Source organism: Macaca nemestrina, chromosome 4 (assembly GCF_043159975.1).
Source record: "Macaca nemestrina isolate mMacNem1 chromosome 4, mMacNem.hap1, whole genome shotgun sequence".
In the NCBI taxonomy this organism is placed as follows: Eukaryota; Metazoa; Chordata; class Mammalia; order Primates; family Cercopithecidae; genus Macaca; species Macaca nemestrina.
This window is the reverse complement of record NC_092128.1, coordinates 172,586,472-172,601,911: the sequence shown is the minus strand read 5'-3', so window position 1 is coordinate 172,601,911 and position 15,440 is coordinate 172,586,472. Positions and strand designations below refer to the sequence as shown.

Here is a 15,440-nt window from a genome sequence, read left to right as displayed (position 1 = left end):
AGCCTGGGGATGACATCATTCAAAGGACAATTAAGACAAAAACAAAAGCAAAATATCTAAGAGCAGCACTCTCAAGAAATGTCTAGCCGGGACAGCAGGGAGTAGGATTAGTTCAGCTTTGTGCCAGCCACTGACACAGACGTTTTTCTCTCTATCCTCTCTCTTATGTTTTAACCTATGTTTGCTTTTCCTAATCATTTTAGTGTTAAGAGTGGCTGTGAGGCTTGGAGGAAGACACTAAAGAGACGGCTCATCCAGTTTTCGTTCTAGACTAATAATCTGCAAATACTTTGGAGATAAGAACCTTTTTTTAAAGGTCCTAGCATGAAATTCCTCCCGTATTGCATGTAAAAGGGCAATTGCTCTTTTTGGAATAACTACAGAGGACTCAGGTCAGCTTAACAGGACTTCATTGGAACCTCCAGAGGCAGATGTGCTTGAAATGGGATATTGGAGACATCAGAACTTTTCTGTTCTGGTCAAAGTAAGGCCTAAGCACTCTATGTGATCCAGCTTAACTTGCTCCATTTGCCCTGGGGAAAAACCTGTAGAAACAGAGACTTGTCGACTAAGAGATTCCCTAGGGAGGCTGAGGACTCAGGAGTTCTGGTTCCTGATTCTGGCTGCCATTCCACTAATCCTTGAACCCAAGGAAAGGAAAGGAAGGAGACTTACCTCTTTTACCGAGGGTCCTAAGAGGTACCAACGAAGGTGCATGGCATCCTACATGATCATAGCATCAATCTCAAACCACCCCCTGAGGTGAGTTGGGTATTCTCGCTTTCGAGGTGAGGCAACTGATGCTCAGACAGGATAAGTGGCCCATATAAGATCACTCTCTGAGCCTGGCTAGGCTGACATGTGGTCTCCAGACTGCCTCATCTCAGAGCCTGTGTGCTCACTTTACTCTGAAGGGCCCCCAAGCAGTATGGATGACTATTCTGAAGTAGGCTTTCAGAAATGTCTGGAAAAAAACACAACCATATGCTGCTGGTCTTCTTTAGATAACATTAGTATTAATAGCTTTTACTTTTCTGGTAACTGAAATCACTGCCAAGAACATTTCTCTGCCAGGTCAATGTGGTACTCTCTTTATGTGCATTTGCCATCATTATCCTGCATTTCCCTGCATCTTTATCATATTTTCCCACCTTTCCATGATTCTTAAGAAAAGAAGAAATCAAAGGCACTTTAAAGATATTTAACATTTATCCAAAAGTAAAAATTGGGGAAAAGTCTATAGTTATTCTTGGGCATGCTAATTACTCCAGCAAAGTAATTATTTCTATTCATATTGAACAAGTACTATATGATGAGAATCTGAGAAGTTATTTCTCCAAAATTCATTTGAAATTTGAATGTCAAGACTTGATTAGGCTACAGAAGATAGGGCTTTCATATGAACTTTCTTCATGAATTTCTACAGTTGGAAAGTTTCCATAAACCAGAAGGTTGCATGTGTCCTCTCCCCAACTTACCCACCCACCACCTCGCAGCATGGTCCTGATGCTTTGAAAAGATGCTGCTCTCTCTGTAACCTGCCTTCACCGTGGAAACCACTGCTCCTCCTTACTCTCATTTCCCCAAGTCCAACTACTCTTTCACTGACTCTTTGCTGTTTATCCTTCTTATACACCCTCATTCATACCAAGTGTGATTTTACTGAGGGAATGGCTGAAATGAGATGAATTTAAATAATGAAGCAAAGGGCAAGAAAGCTCTACCTATGGAATTCCCAACTTGTGCCTAGCAGGATGCTGGGTGCTAAGCAACCATCTCATGTAAGTGACCCAAGAACTTCTAATATGATTGGTATTATTCCTCTTTTGCAACTGAAAATTGAAGCTAAGGTAATTTTATCTACCATATGCTGAGCATACACTTAAATATATAGAAAGTACCAAGGCCTGCGTGAGCTGACCTTGCCTCTCTCTTCAGCCTTCTTGCTGGCCTCCAGTATCTGATACTCATTTCAGAGGAATCCTTTCTGGCCACGTGACACAGCCTTTTCTCCCCACATCATAGCCTTTGCATTTGCGGTTGCCAAATCCAGGAACATTCTAAATTCCCAGTCATTCCCACCTAAGTTTTCATGAATATCTCTTGGGAGATAAAAGAGAGGAAGCTCCCTTCTCATTCTCTATATCCCTTCACTCTACTTAGTTTGCTCTGTCACCACAATAAAAATCATAGTGAATTAACACATTTACTCATGTGTTATCCATATCCCTTACTACACTGTAAGTTCCAAGAGGACAGAAACCTTCTTTGTCCTTTGCCCCCAAATCCCTAGCACCTACTACATTATTTGACACATAACGAGTGTTCAGTACAGCTCTGTCAAATGAATAAATGAACCAAACGAATGAATGAGCCAAGAACTGTTCTAGATTCTTTCAGTAAATCATCCCCAAAGTCATATTTTCTTCTACCCCAGTGAGTCTGCTATACTCTCATCTCTGCCAAGTACATTTGGGTGAGTTGCTCCTCCATGCCTCTGTTACCCCGAAAGAAAGGCTTTGTTCAACTATGAAATCCTATACTATTAAGGAACTGTAATGCATCTGAGCCTGTGACTTCACTTCCTGAAAATAAATTCGGCTCTTTGGAGAACTGCCTAGTTACTTTTAAATCTATAGTAGGATTGAGTGAGCAAATCGCTATTTCAGGCACCCATTCCTAATGGTTCTCTGATGAAAAAGCAAGGTGGCACTGCCTTGCTCCATTCAGTGGGAAGCCCCCTGGGGGCTGGGCCAATTTCCTGAGCTGGAGAATGGCCAGCAGGTGAGCATGAACACACTGTTTCACACTCAGAAAACCTGCTCTCTCCTTTATATGAACAAATCGAGGAAGGATTTTTTCTCCCACAACGCTAGTGGCAACGAGTATTTAGCTATAATTGAGCCATTAGTCTCCATAAAACATTTAGCACCAAAATAGTTTGTACAGCTATATTGCATTTTCTCCTGTCAACATTTGCATGCTCTTGCATGCTCTTGCATGCCCCCCATCCACTTTTTTGTTTTTTATCTCTTTCAATTAACATAAAAACAAGGCGAGGAAGAAAACAGTTTTTTGTTGTTTGTTTTCTTAAATGCCTGGTTTTCCTCTGCTAGGAAGTGCAAGGACAATGCTAGTTAATCAAATAATTTTGTGCATTGATTCTCTCCTCATGTATGTTGTGCCCACTGGCTGTAATGATGGCAAACAGAGATGGTTAAATTGGTTTCATCTCTCATTTAGATAAGACAGAAGTAACCATCGGCTGTGATCTCTCATGATAGAAAACATCAAGTCAAGCATGGCACACTATGCTAAGGGATTGTAAACATGTGCCCACCAAGTCAGATCTATAAGTCAATCATTTTTTTCATCATAAACACATAGAATAGGCCAAAGACCTCAGGGGCCATTTTATACTGAACACGTACCGGAGGCTGGCACTGTGCTAAACAGGTTAAATGCATCAGTCATGTAATGTTTACAAGAAAATTCTGTATAGAAGAAACTGACAGAGCCCAGAGAGATTTTGTAACTTGCCCAAGGTCACAGAGCTAGCAAGTGGCAGGTGTGGGATTTAAAACTTATCTGAGGCTTTGAAAGGAAAAAAAAAATGTAACCTCTTCTGCAACTGTTGTGTACAACAAGATGTCAACTGATTCTTGTCTTATTGCAACCTGAAACATATTTTAGTTAAGCCTTGCACTTCTTGAATTAAGGTGTTTCATTTTATTCTCAAACATCCAATCATGTCTAGCTTTACACAATTCCTTAAGAAATGGTGAACAATGAGTTTACTTGGACTCTGGAAGGGGAACAACACACCGGGGCCTATTTTGGGGAGGGAAGAGCGGGGAGGGATGGCATTGGGAGCTATACCTGATGTAAATGACGAGTTGATGGGTGCAGCACACCAACATGGCACAAGTATACATATGTAACAAACCTGCCCGTTGTGTACATGTAACCCTAGAACTTAAAGTATAATAAAAAAGAAAAAAAAAAGAAATGCAAATTATATCAAATGTCCCATGGCCAAGTAGAGAATGTGGTAGGGATATCGTAGAGAAATTTATTCTTTTATTCAATACTCATTTGTTGAGCACTGATTGAAGGTGTTGGAGATACAATAGTGGAAGCAACAAGAAGAATAAAAACCCAAATCTCTGCCCCATTAAGGCAAAAAAAGACCTTGAAAATGAATGTAGCAAGTGTAAAACTATCCAATGCTTGCAAATTGGCCTAATACCATAAAGATACTTTCTTTTTTTAATTAAAAAACTTTTAATTAATTTATTTATTATTTTATTTGAGACAGAGTTTCGCTCTTGTTGCCCAGGCTGGAGTGCAGTGGCGTGATCTCGGCTCACTGCAACCTCCGCCTCCCAGTTTCAAGTGATTCTCCTGCCTCAGCCTCCCAAGCAGCTGAGATTACAAGCATGTGCCACAACGCCCAGTTAATTTTATATTTTTAGTAGAGACGGGGTTTCTCTATGTTGGCCAGGCTGGTCTCAATCGCCCGACCTCAGGTGATCTGCCTGCCTCGGCCTCCCAAAGTGCTGGGATTACAGGCATGAGCCACTGCGCATGACCTACTTATTTATTTTTGAACTTTTGTTTTCTGTTCAGGGGTACATGTGCAGGTTTGTTATATAGGTATATTCCTGCCAGTGAGGGATGGTGACTAGAATCTTAGACTGAAAGTTGGGAGACCCATTTGCAAGTTCTGCTTTTTCCCTAATAGAGTAAAATAACTACCATTTATTTGGTATTCCCTGCATGCATAATGTGCTGTGTGTTTGACTGGAATGATCTCTTTTTATCCTCTCAAAATAGTCTATGTCATAGATGAGGAACATGAGGCTTCAGGTCACACACTCAATGACAGGTCTGGAATTTCAGATCAGAGTATGATGTTCACATCACTCGCGTTGCTCACATCCTGTAAACGGGCAGCTTCGAGAAATTCTATTGATGCCTCTTCAACTCAGTCACCTCATCTATAAATAACATTATCAAAGCCTGCTAATATTTCCATCAGCTCTGAGCTTCCATGCACACGTGACCAAGAGTCCTCTTACCGGCGTTTAGATATAAAGAACTTGCTTGTACTTAGTAGGCTCTCAAAGAAATAGGAAATTAATTAAGCAGTTCATTCTTTCTTAAAGTTTCTCCAGTCCTTTGATAGTCTTTGAGCCAGTTAATTGATAAGTTCATTACTTTGGATAAATCCTGACAATGTAATAATGATGAATCTCAATTTATACTAATTTGGTGATAATTTGTAGTATGTTATATAATTATTTTGGCGCTACTTTCTCATCCTAATTATGCTGTTCTCAGGCTGATATTAACATCTATTTATATTCCCTGAACACATAGTTAGTTTTAGCTGTAAGGAGCAGTTCACAGATATGAGTATATTATTAAATGTATACAAGGATTAATTGACATCTGTGGATAACCAACAATTTACTAAAGGTTTGTGCAATTTGCCCATATTCTTAGTGTCCGGGATATCCATTTGAGGATTCTCAAAGGCCTCCAAAAAGTCAATTTAAGAAAGGACTTAGATTTGCTTCAACCTGAATTGGGAAGTGAGAAAAACCGTATATGTGTATGCTTCAAAAATGCTCTAATGCTTAATCCCAGTTATATCAACATTTGACTATAGTAGGAGAGAAGAAAAAATTTCCTTGCAGTGGAAGCAGGGGTACTTTAGAAGAAATTGTGAAGAGTATTTGAAGATGTGTATGCCGGGGCACATCTTAAGCCTATTTTATCAATGAACTTCAACTTTATTCAAAATTGTAGGAATGTGCATGCTCTTGGATGTGCCTTTTTTGTGGAAAGGGGTTTGTAGTATCCATCAGATTTTCTAAAGAAGCCTGCACAGTAAAGTGGTTTAAAAATTACTTTGCTAGGTTAACCTTTTCTACTTCCTCAACCCTTCATAAATGCAAGATTTTATCAATCCTCCTACTTTTCCCATGACTGTTAGCCAAATCCTCTCGGCTATAAGGGTAATCCTGTGAAATGTAACTTTCACCATTTATCCAGCCAAACTATGTGCCAGGTATTTTTTTGGCCCATGGAGTTCTATGTGCCAAAGAATCTTCTGGGGTGAAAGGGGAATTACAATATCATTAAAAACTCTAATGTATTAGATGAGATCATTAATTAGTGAAGGATCCGGTGATTCATTATTTTCCACTTCTCTAGAAAGGCAATGTATTAGTACATATGTCATATTATTTGAGAAAATTTAAATGTGACATTGGATTAAATATAAGGTATTAAGCTCATCACCAATATATAACATATTTCGCTTAAAGATTATCGTTGTCATTAGTAGCAGTAGTCTTGTGTCTAGGCAAAACTACAGGTGCGATACAATTCTTAGAACTGGCTTCCCAACTCTAACATCCTACATCACTCCCTGCTCTACATCACAACAATGGTTTCCAAGGCTCTTCTCAGCCTAACATACCAGTCTCCTTGAGATCTCACCTGACCTAATTACATTTCCATGCTAGAATTAACACTTTGCACCCTTTTCGTTCTTCCCTCAACCAACCAGTTTCTCCTCCTCTGTCCCTTTCTTGGTGACTAGAAATTTCATCCAATTGGCCGGGCGCGGTGGCTCACGCCTGTAATCCCAGCACTTTGGGAGGCCGAGGCGGGTGGATCAAGAGGTCAGGAGATCGAGACCATCCTGGCTAACCCGGTGAAACCCCGTCTCTACTAAAAAATACAAAAAACTAGCCAGGCGAGGTGGCGGGCGCCTGTAGTCCCAGCTACTCGGGAGGCTGAGGCAGGAGAATGGCGGGAACCCGGGAGGCGGAGCTTGCAGTGAGCCAAGATCGCGCCACTGCACTCCAGCCTGGGCGACAGAGCGAGATTCTGTCTCAAAGAAAAAAAAAAAAGAAAAAGAAATTTTGTCCAATTACTGCAGCCAGAACCCGAGAAATTCACCTTACTTGTTCTCACCTTTCACATTCATTAGTTAGCAAACTGGAGATTTTCTGCCCTTGGAATATGTTTCAGATTCAACCTCCTTTTCTCTATCTCTCATCATCTTCTTTCTGTACTAATATAATTGATCTCTCTGCCACAAGTTCCTTTCCCCTCCTATTTCCTAACCATCCTCTGCATAGTCTCAAACACTATTCATTCTGAGTAAAATGTCCGATGTTATACCTCCATGTTTGAAGCTGCTGAGCGCCACCCTCCCCACCCTGGATGTTGCATTAGGAATAAAGGACACATTTCTTAGCATGGCGTGCAGAGCTCTCCACACCTGTTCCCACTGTCATTATAACATCTATTACAAAAATATCTATTATGTCTAATATACCCTTTTAGCAAAAAAAAAAAAAATCTGTTACAAATTTTTAGAAACTATCCTTTCTTACTCCATTAAGGAGATTAAAGTTATTTCCAAATGTGACCTAAAGGGATTTAAAATCACAAGAAAAACTGTATCTAATTAATTCAGATATCTTGAGGGATGTCATAATAGGAGATCAAGGTAGGTCTGAATTCTTACAGAAGAACTGTGAGTGAAGAACCTCCTAGTCCCTGGAACATCGTCCAAAGAAGGCCCTTTCACAGCTGGGTCCAGCATTTACACAGGAGGCTCCCTTACGAGTAGACAGGAAACTTAACAAACTCTGGTGGGTGGATCGATGCATCCTACTTAAGATAAAGCTTTGACTCCTGTGGTTCTAACTGTGGTCTTAAATAACCATATGCTTTTATTTGGGTTCTCAAACGCCAGCAGAATTTTGTGCAAATTATTAACTTTCCTGCCACTTACACCTCCTATTATCAATTAAGAAATTAATAAAGCCCTAAGATCCCAAGATTGAAATCAAACCTGGGTTCAGATACTATAACTATGCTTTGTCTCTCAGATCTATAAATTAGGAATAACACTTTCTCTCCAATTAAATGTCAAGAACCTATTACTGTAGTGAACATCATGCTGTGGCACTCAGCAAGCAGTCACTGTGAATATTATTGTTGTAGCTTAAAAATATGAGCTTGGTTAATATAAATCAGTGGTTCTCAGCACTGGTTGTACATAAGTATCACCTGGGGAGTTTTTAATAACTATCAATGCCTGAAACATACCCCAGACAAAATAAATCAGAATATTTAGGAATGAGGCTCAGCCATTGGTATTTTGGAAAAGTTTCTTGTTGGTTCTAATAATATACTGAGAAACACTGATATAAACTGTTTTCTAAGCCTGATAATTTTCAGATAAATTGACAAAGTCAAGTCACCCAAAAAGTTGAAGATCAGGCCCCAGACTCATGAAGACTTTACTGGGTAATAGAGGTCTCACGAGACCAGCAAGATCACCATTTAATGGCTGCGCCCCTGTGTCTCCTTCAAAAGGTGACTTTCAAGCAAATTTGAAGTATAGTTTTCATGAACATCATTATGAAAGAAGCTTATTACAAAAAGATTACACTGAATCATCTGGGGTAGATAATAATTCAAACTATTCTGTTACCTTCCAGTTTCTAGATTTTGTTCAATAATTTGCTGTTAAAATTTCTTTCCCCTGTATTCTGTCTTACATATCATCTTTCCACCAATTTTCCCTAGATGTTGCAGAGAGGTGATTTTTTAGGTTCATGTAATTGCCCCCAAAGTTCCATTCTCTCCTATTTACCGGATTGCCTATTTCATTCTGCCATGGGAAATCTTCTTTTCCTGCTCTGTTCTCAACAGTCTGTCCTCCTTAAATAGCATAATCTCATCTGTTGTGCACCTGGGTGATGCAATCTGGCTCTTCTAGCAGGATCATCTTCTAAGCTAAACTCAACCCCAATGATTTCCACTCCACTTATTAATATGTATTAGTATGAGCTTGCTTTCTCTTGCAGACCATACCTCCAGGGAGAGAAGCTTATAAAGGAGTTAAGACTGAGAAGAACTTCCAAATAGTACAGTTATTTAATTCATCAACTCTTTGTGGAATACCTTTTGCTTTTCTGTAGTTTAACTTGGAGGCAGAAGAAAAGGGGGCTGAATTTATAAATCGTATAGCACAGTTTTCAAATGCAAGGAAAACCCCTAGACTTGTGGTTAGCTTATCACCTGTGTACATGCATGTGGTTAATACGTGTAAGTGAATGGAGGAAACAGAGAAATTTAGCAAGCTGTCAACCTCAAACCAAAAAAAAAAGTCAATTTTTCCAAAAACATGACACATGTTTTTGACGTTACCAAAGCTGCAGTAATGTACCAATCACTGGAGTTAGGGTTATGGCAATTTCATATGCCGTAATCACAGAAAGATGAGAAAATGAGATGTATTGGTTTTCCATTGCTGCTGTAACAAATTATTCCAAATTTAGTGACTTAAACAATATATTCATTTGGAGTTATAGAGATCAGAAATCTAAAATCATTTTGTCAGCAGGGCTGCTTTTCTTCTGGAAGCTTCTGGGGAAAATCCAACTTCTTGCCTTTTGTTACTTACAGAGACGGTCCTCATTCCTTGTCTTTTGGCCCTGCGTCACACTCCCTCTTTCCCTCTCCTTCCATTTACACATTCCCATTTACACCTTCTCTGCCTCAAGACCCTGCTGTTTTCATTGTGATTACATTGGGCCCACCTAGATAACTCAGAAAAATCTGTCCATCTCAAAATCTTTCGTTTGATCACATTTGTAAAGTCCATCTCCATGTAAAGGAACACATTAGTTGGTTCTGGAATTAAGACGTGGACATCTTTAGAGAACCATTATTTAGCCTCCTCCATAAGGAGATGGGTATCTTTCTGTATATCAGGATCTCTGTGGGGTCTAATGCCATTTTCTGTACATTCCACTGTTCCTTTTGTAGGTGTAAGCTATAATCACTCAGTGTGGCTTGAATGTACTTTCTATAGCAATAAACACTGATCTAAAGACTGTTTTATATCTACTTTGTTTTACTGATGACCACCATTAAAAATTGCATGGCCAAAGAGGCATCTGGCTCAGAGGATAGTATAGATATAGCCTAAAATATTACAGTTAGCAAATAAAAAAGAGCTACACTCTGAAGCTCAAACTTTCTTCTTAAAATTGCTGCTCAGAGACTTGATATCATTCACATGGTTTCCTGAAGACTCTTGTGCCAAAAATACCTTATTTCTATCTTGAGGTAAAACATTATTTTAGCCACATTGCATGTTCACACATTTGGAAGTTATTCACTTGAAATTATTGATTACAAACCATGTCTGGTGGTTTAGAATTTATCCTGATATAGAGAAAGGCTATAAAAAGAGAAATACACTTCAGCTTAGTCAGTATAAACTTCCAAGATGCCTATTTTTCAATGGAAAAAAGCAGTAATAAAAAAAACCCATAAATATTACAAGAACACCTCAAAGTTGCTCAGGAGCACTCCAGGTTCCATTTTGAGTTTCTGTTACCACAGTAGCAACAGCAGACCAATTATGTGTGATATACGGATTCCCTTAGTGATGGTTGCTGAGAATTTGTGGAGAGAAATTTTTCGTCTGTGTCTCCATAGCTCTGCATTGCCTTCCAGAAAATGATCAGACTGAAACATGGTGCAGGCTTCTTAAGATACCTCCACATGTTGTTGGAAGACTCTGAGCCAAAGACTTTCCCTGTATTTTATAGAATGACTCTGTCACCAACCACAGCCATTAGACCCCTGTGAACTACGTCCTGGTCATCTTTACCTAGACTTCATTGAGGACTCACAAGACAAACTAAAATACGGCCTTGGTGCTGCTCAGGCTGTATGTGATAACTTCACCCATCAAGATCTAAGAGATCATCACAGCCAGGAACAACTAGACCAGACTAAGAAGGTCAATACCACTGTGAACAAGGTCATGAGCGTTCTGTGGCAAAAACTCCAGAAAGCAACTGGACCAATGAGGGATCACTGTTGTCAGTGAGCAAAGACTGTGTCTCAGGATATATTGATAACAATGGGGCCTTAGAATTGTCCTTTCAAGAGCCAGCTGGCATTGAGGTTTTGTTGTTGTTGTTGTTGTTGTTTGAAATGTAGTTTCACTCTTGTTGCCCAGGCTGGAGTACAATGGCCTGATCTCGGCTCACCGCAACCTCTGCCTACTGGGTCCAAGTGATTCTCCTGCCTCAGCCTCCTGAGTATCTGGGATTACAGGCACGTGCCACCACGCGCGACTAATTTTTTTATTTTTAGTAGAGACAGGGTTTCTCCATGTTGGTCAGGCTGGTCTTGAACTCCTGACCTCAGGTGATCTGCCCACCTCAGCCTCTCAAAGTGCTGGGATTACAAGCGTGAGCCACCATGCCTGGCCGGCATTGAGTTTTTATTCTGCCTTCTGATGACCCATTTACTGGAAATAAAATAAAGCAGTAATTATTTTTTAGCTACTGAAACAATGGAATAGTCTTACAGTATTTCCATGTAGAGTAGCATGATATGGAGAAAGCATTTACAATAGGTACAAGCCACTCCCCTGCCTCTGATTTAAGGATTATGTTATCTAGATGGAATGGAAGGTCCAAAGTATGCAGGAGCTTAAGTCCTTCGGTATTGATGTCTTTTGAGTTCTTATAATTAATTCTGTAACAATATAGATTAGAATTAACTATCAGTGGTGATCACTGGAGTTAGGGGGAAAAACTGTTTTGTTGGAAACCTTTTTTTCATTACTCTAACCCAACTCAGCTACATCAGATCTGAAGAATTCCACCCATTTATATGGGGAAAAATTATTTGACTTGTCCCAATCATGATTATTTGTTTGTTTGTAATATCTTTATTCTATAAAGAATTGGCGCTGCCTAGAAAATTATATTTGAAACAAACTAATAAATGTTTTTATAAGGGAGGAGAGTTGGCACAAAGGAGAAAAGTAGGTAACAAAGACATAAAGCTGGATAACATTAGCACACAAAAAATGCATGCCCTGTGCTCCTGACTAGTTGCCAAAGGAAGACCCATAATTTTGACCCTAAACCTCCTAGCAATCAAAACAAAGTTGTAAACAAGACGATTTACATGACTTGCAGTATTCATGAAAGAGAAAAATGTATTTATTCAAAAATGAACAGCTTGTTCCGGCACTGATAACAATGCTAGTGATATTAGGGAACTGAGATCTCTGGAGAGTGACATATGTCAGAATCATCGCCACTTCATTGGCTAGAACCAGCACATACCCCTACCCAAGCCCAAGGGACTAGAAAAGGCAATCCTAGTATGTGACCTTTGAGTTGGAAAACTGGAAAAACAGTACTAATGACGTCCACACTAGGAATCTTCCAAAATCAATAGACATTCCACACCCTGCCTATTTTAGATACATAATGTTAACAAAAGGGCTGGGTTGTTTTTAACTGTCAATCTAATTCAATGATACATCAAAAGTTGTTTAATAAGATTAAATCCATTAAGAAATGAGCCTTGGTCAGGTGCAGTGGCTCACACCTGTGATCCCAGCACTTAGGGAGGCCGAGGCAGGAGGATCACTTGAGGTCAGGAGTTCGAAACCAGTGTGGCCAACATGGTAAAACCCCATCTCTAATAAAAATATAAAAATTAGCTGGGCGTGGTGTTGCATGCCTGTAATCCCAGCTACTCAGGAGGCTGAGACAGGAGAATCACTTGAGCCCAGGAGGCAGAGGTTGCAGGGAGCCGAGATCATACCAGTGCACTTTAGCCTGGGGTGACAAAGTAAGATTCTGTTTCAAAAATAAAATGAAAATAAAAAAAAGAAATGAGCCTTATTAGAAGAACATATTAGTGGAAGCAATTCAGAGGAATATGCTATCCATATGAACAGTATTGATAGCTGCCTTTATTACATTTTAGTGTGTGTGACATGATATGTTTCGTGCCAAAAAAAAAAAATTAATTGTGACAATTAAGTAAAGCCAGAGATAGTTCCTAGCAATACTGCCCTAATAAAGTATACATACTGCCTAGGTCAGCACCACTTGGTCAGGTCGGCAGACAAGTACCGTATCAAAATTCAAAGAAGCTACTCATTCTCAGGAGAAAGTAATTTCTGCAAAGAACTATTAGAAAACTCCCCATATCGTGATTATACTTTTTGTTTTTAAAACTGACATTCATTTTGATGTGACATTTTCTTAATCCCTCAATGACTTTTAGTTGAAATACCAACATGCAGAGAGAAAATCAAAATGGGAATGCAATCGTTTTATTGATAAAGTATGCTACAATTATATGACAGGGCTGCTGGTCTCAACCAGCTTAAAGACCATCACAAGAACAACTGCTTTAAAAGCACTGCCTTTGGTGCTATTGACTTTGTTGTTCTTATCAAGATGTTTTTCATTCACCTGGGTGAGTGTTCACAACGTTGACAGGCCAATGATCAATGACTGGACTCGTTTCTTAATTTCCATTTCTAGTAAATTCAAGAGAAGAACCAGGAGGCACTAATACAAGCAAGTAGCTAGGAAAAGGAACGGGGATTTTTCTACTACAGCAAATAAAATGTGTACCTGGAGGACCCCAGGGTTCTTTTTGCAATAACAGCCGGCCTGTTGGCTGTTTATTCGCTGCATTTTAATATCTCTTTTCTAACACTAAGAGGCACATCAAATGAATATTTACCTCCACGAACTTTAAAAGGCAATAATAAAAATAATTAGTTAAATGGTTGTTTAAAAAACTGCTTCTCTCTTGACAGGGGATCCAAAGCCTCCATAATGAAGTTTAAAAAGAAAAATTTTACCCAAGTGAAAAGCTATAAACACAAATGCCTTTGTGTTCTATTTTCAGTTTCAGAAACAAAATTTTAAACCTTAATATCCAGCTCTATATCTTCACAAAAAACTTGCCCAGTTCCCTTTCAAGAGGTAATCTTGGCTGCAATTACACTATCTAATGACCAAAGTGAAAAATGGGATTTCTGACTGACCCTGGCAGGCCAGCTCTTTATGCTCAAATGATATGAGAGAACAGCTAACAAGACCTCACCATGCATGGCCTTAAATGTTATTGATGGCACTAAAGCAAGTCTACCCTTTAAAAAAAAAAAATCCTTTAAGGTGCCTGGTCTTGTTGTCACCATTGGAGTGACTTACATCCTGTGGGCTGATGATTCATGGACAGAGTTTCCTGTCATTTGTCTCATGTTCATGACATTACAAATTCACTAAGTATTTCTCTGGTTTTCACGTTAATAGAGACGTTGTTGAGAAGTGTAGGACTGGTGTTCATACGGTTATGTGCTGTCATCTAATACCCTCTTTATTACTTATGCCCTTTCATGTAAAATCATTCTAGTTCACATATCTTAGGCACCTTCCAGAACCTCTGATAACTTGCAGTGCCTTTCCCCAGACCTTTCCAATCCATCTCTTCAACTGAAGATCTGAAAGTCTTTGTTATTTAATGCAAATGTACATGTTTCCCATAGAGCAGTGATTTTCAAACACAGCTGTGAAATGCAGAAATCCAGGCTACACTTTCAGAAATCGTAATTCAGGATGTCCCTCTGATGGAGTCTAAGAATCTTTGATATAAAAACTTCCAGAGGGGATTTTTACTTGCATCCGGAATTGACCAGAGTTGTGGGGAAAACTACCTTGGAAATGTGATTTCTACATCTTCTCTCTTCATTTGTATGATTTCTATGCAAAGACAAAAAAAAAAAAAAAGCACCCAAAGCACCCAAATAGTTATTTTGGTAATCTATCCAAGGAAAGGGATATCCTTATTCATATTTAGAAAGAATCATCTCTAAACCATTTGCAGCCTCTTCTCAGTTGACACCATTTCCGGGACTCCAAAAGTAAGATCACAGTTTAATGAACGTAGAACCTCTGTCCTTCTTATCCACCTCCTTTTTTCCTTCTTTCACAAAGTAAAAACAATATACACACTCACAGAATGTCTGGAACTATCCCGATCCAAGTAGCTATTTAGCTATTTGAGAATTAGCAAGAAGAAACAGTGTGAAATTGGTGTCAGAATAGTCCCTGTCCTTTTATCTACAAATGAATCCTCTCTTCACCTACTCATGGAAAAGGGGGAGAGAGAAAGGCTTCAGAGATATACTCATTTATAAATCTTCATTTAAACATATCTACATGCCATTATTGACAATTCAACATTTAATGAGTTCTACTCATAATGAGGGTGGCATTATGCTAAGTTGTAAGCTAGGGAGATCAATAAAATACATATTTCTAAGTATGAGATTGCTCAGACACTTAGGCAGTGGGAAAGACAAAACCCTGTGCATTATGGACAACCCCAAATACAAAATTTGTTTAGTACAAACAATTTTTTTTTCTTTTTTTGAGACGCAGTTTCCCTGTTGTTGCCCAGGCTGGAGTGCAATGGCAAGATCTCGGCTCACTGGAACTTCTGCCTCCTGGGTTCAAATGATTCTCCTCCCTCAGCCTCCTGAGTAGCTGGGATTACAAGCA

The 15,440-nt window shown here is 39.3% G+C and overlaps 1 protein-coding gene and 1 long non-coding RNA gene across 7 annotated transcripts in view; one reads left to right on the top strand and one right to left on the bottom strand.

The window, feature by feature from the left end:
* Nucleotides 1–15,440, top strand: part of LOC105472767 (glutamate ionotropic receptor kainate type subunit 1) — a 404,586-nt gene that overhangs the window by 272,086 nt on the left and 117,060 nt on the right. The gene's annotated exons all lie outside the window — the stretch shown is intronic.
* The window catches only part of LOC105472769 (uncharacterized), a 155,590-nt gene that overhangs the window by 39,280 nt on the left and 100,870 nt on the right, over nucleotides 1–15,440 (bottom strand). The window lies entirely within an intron of this gene.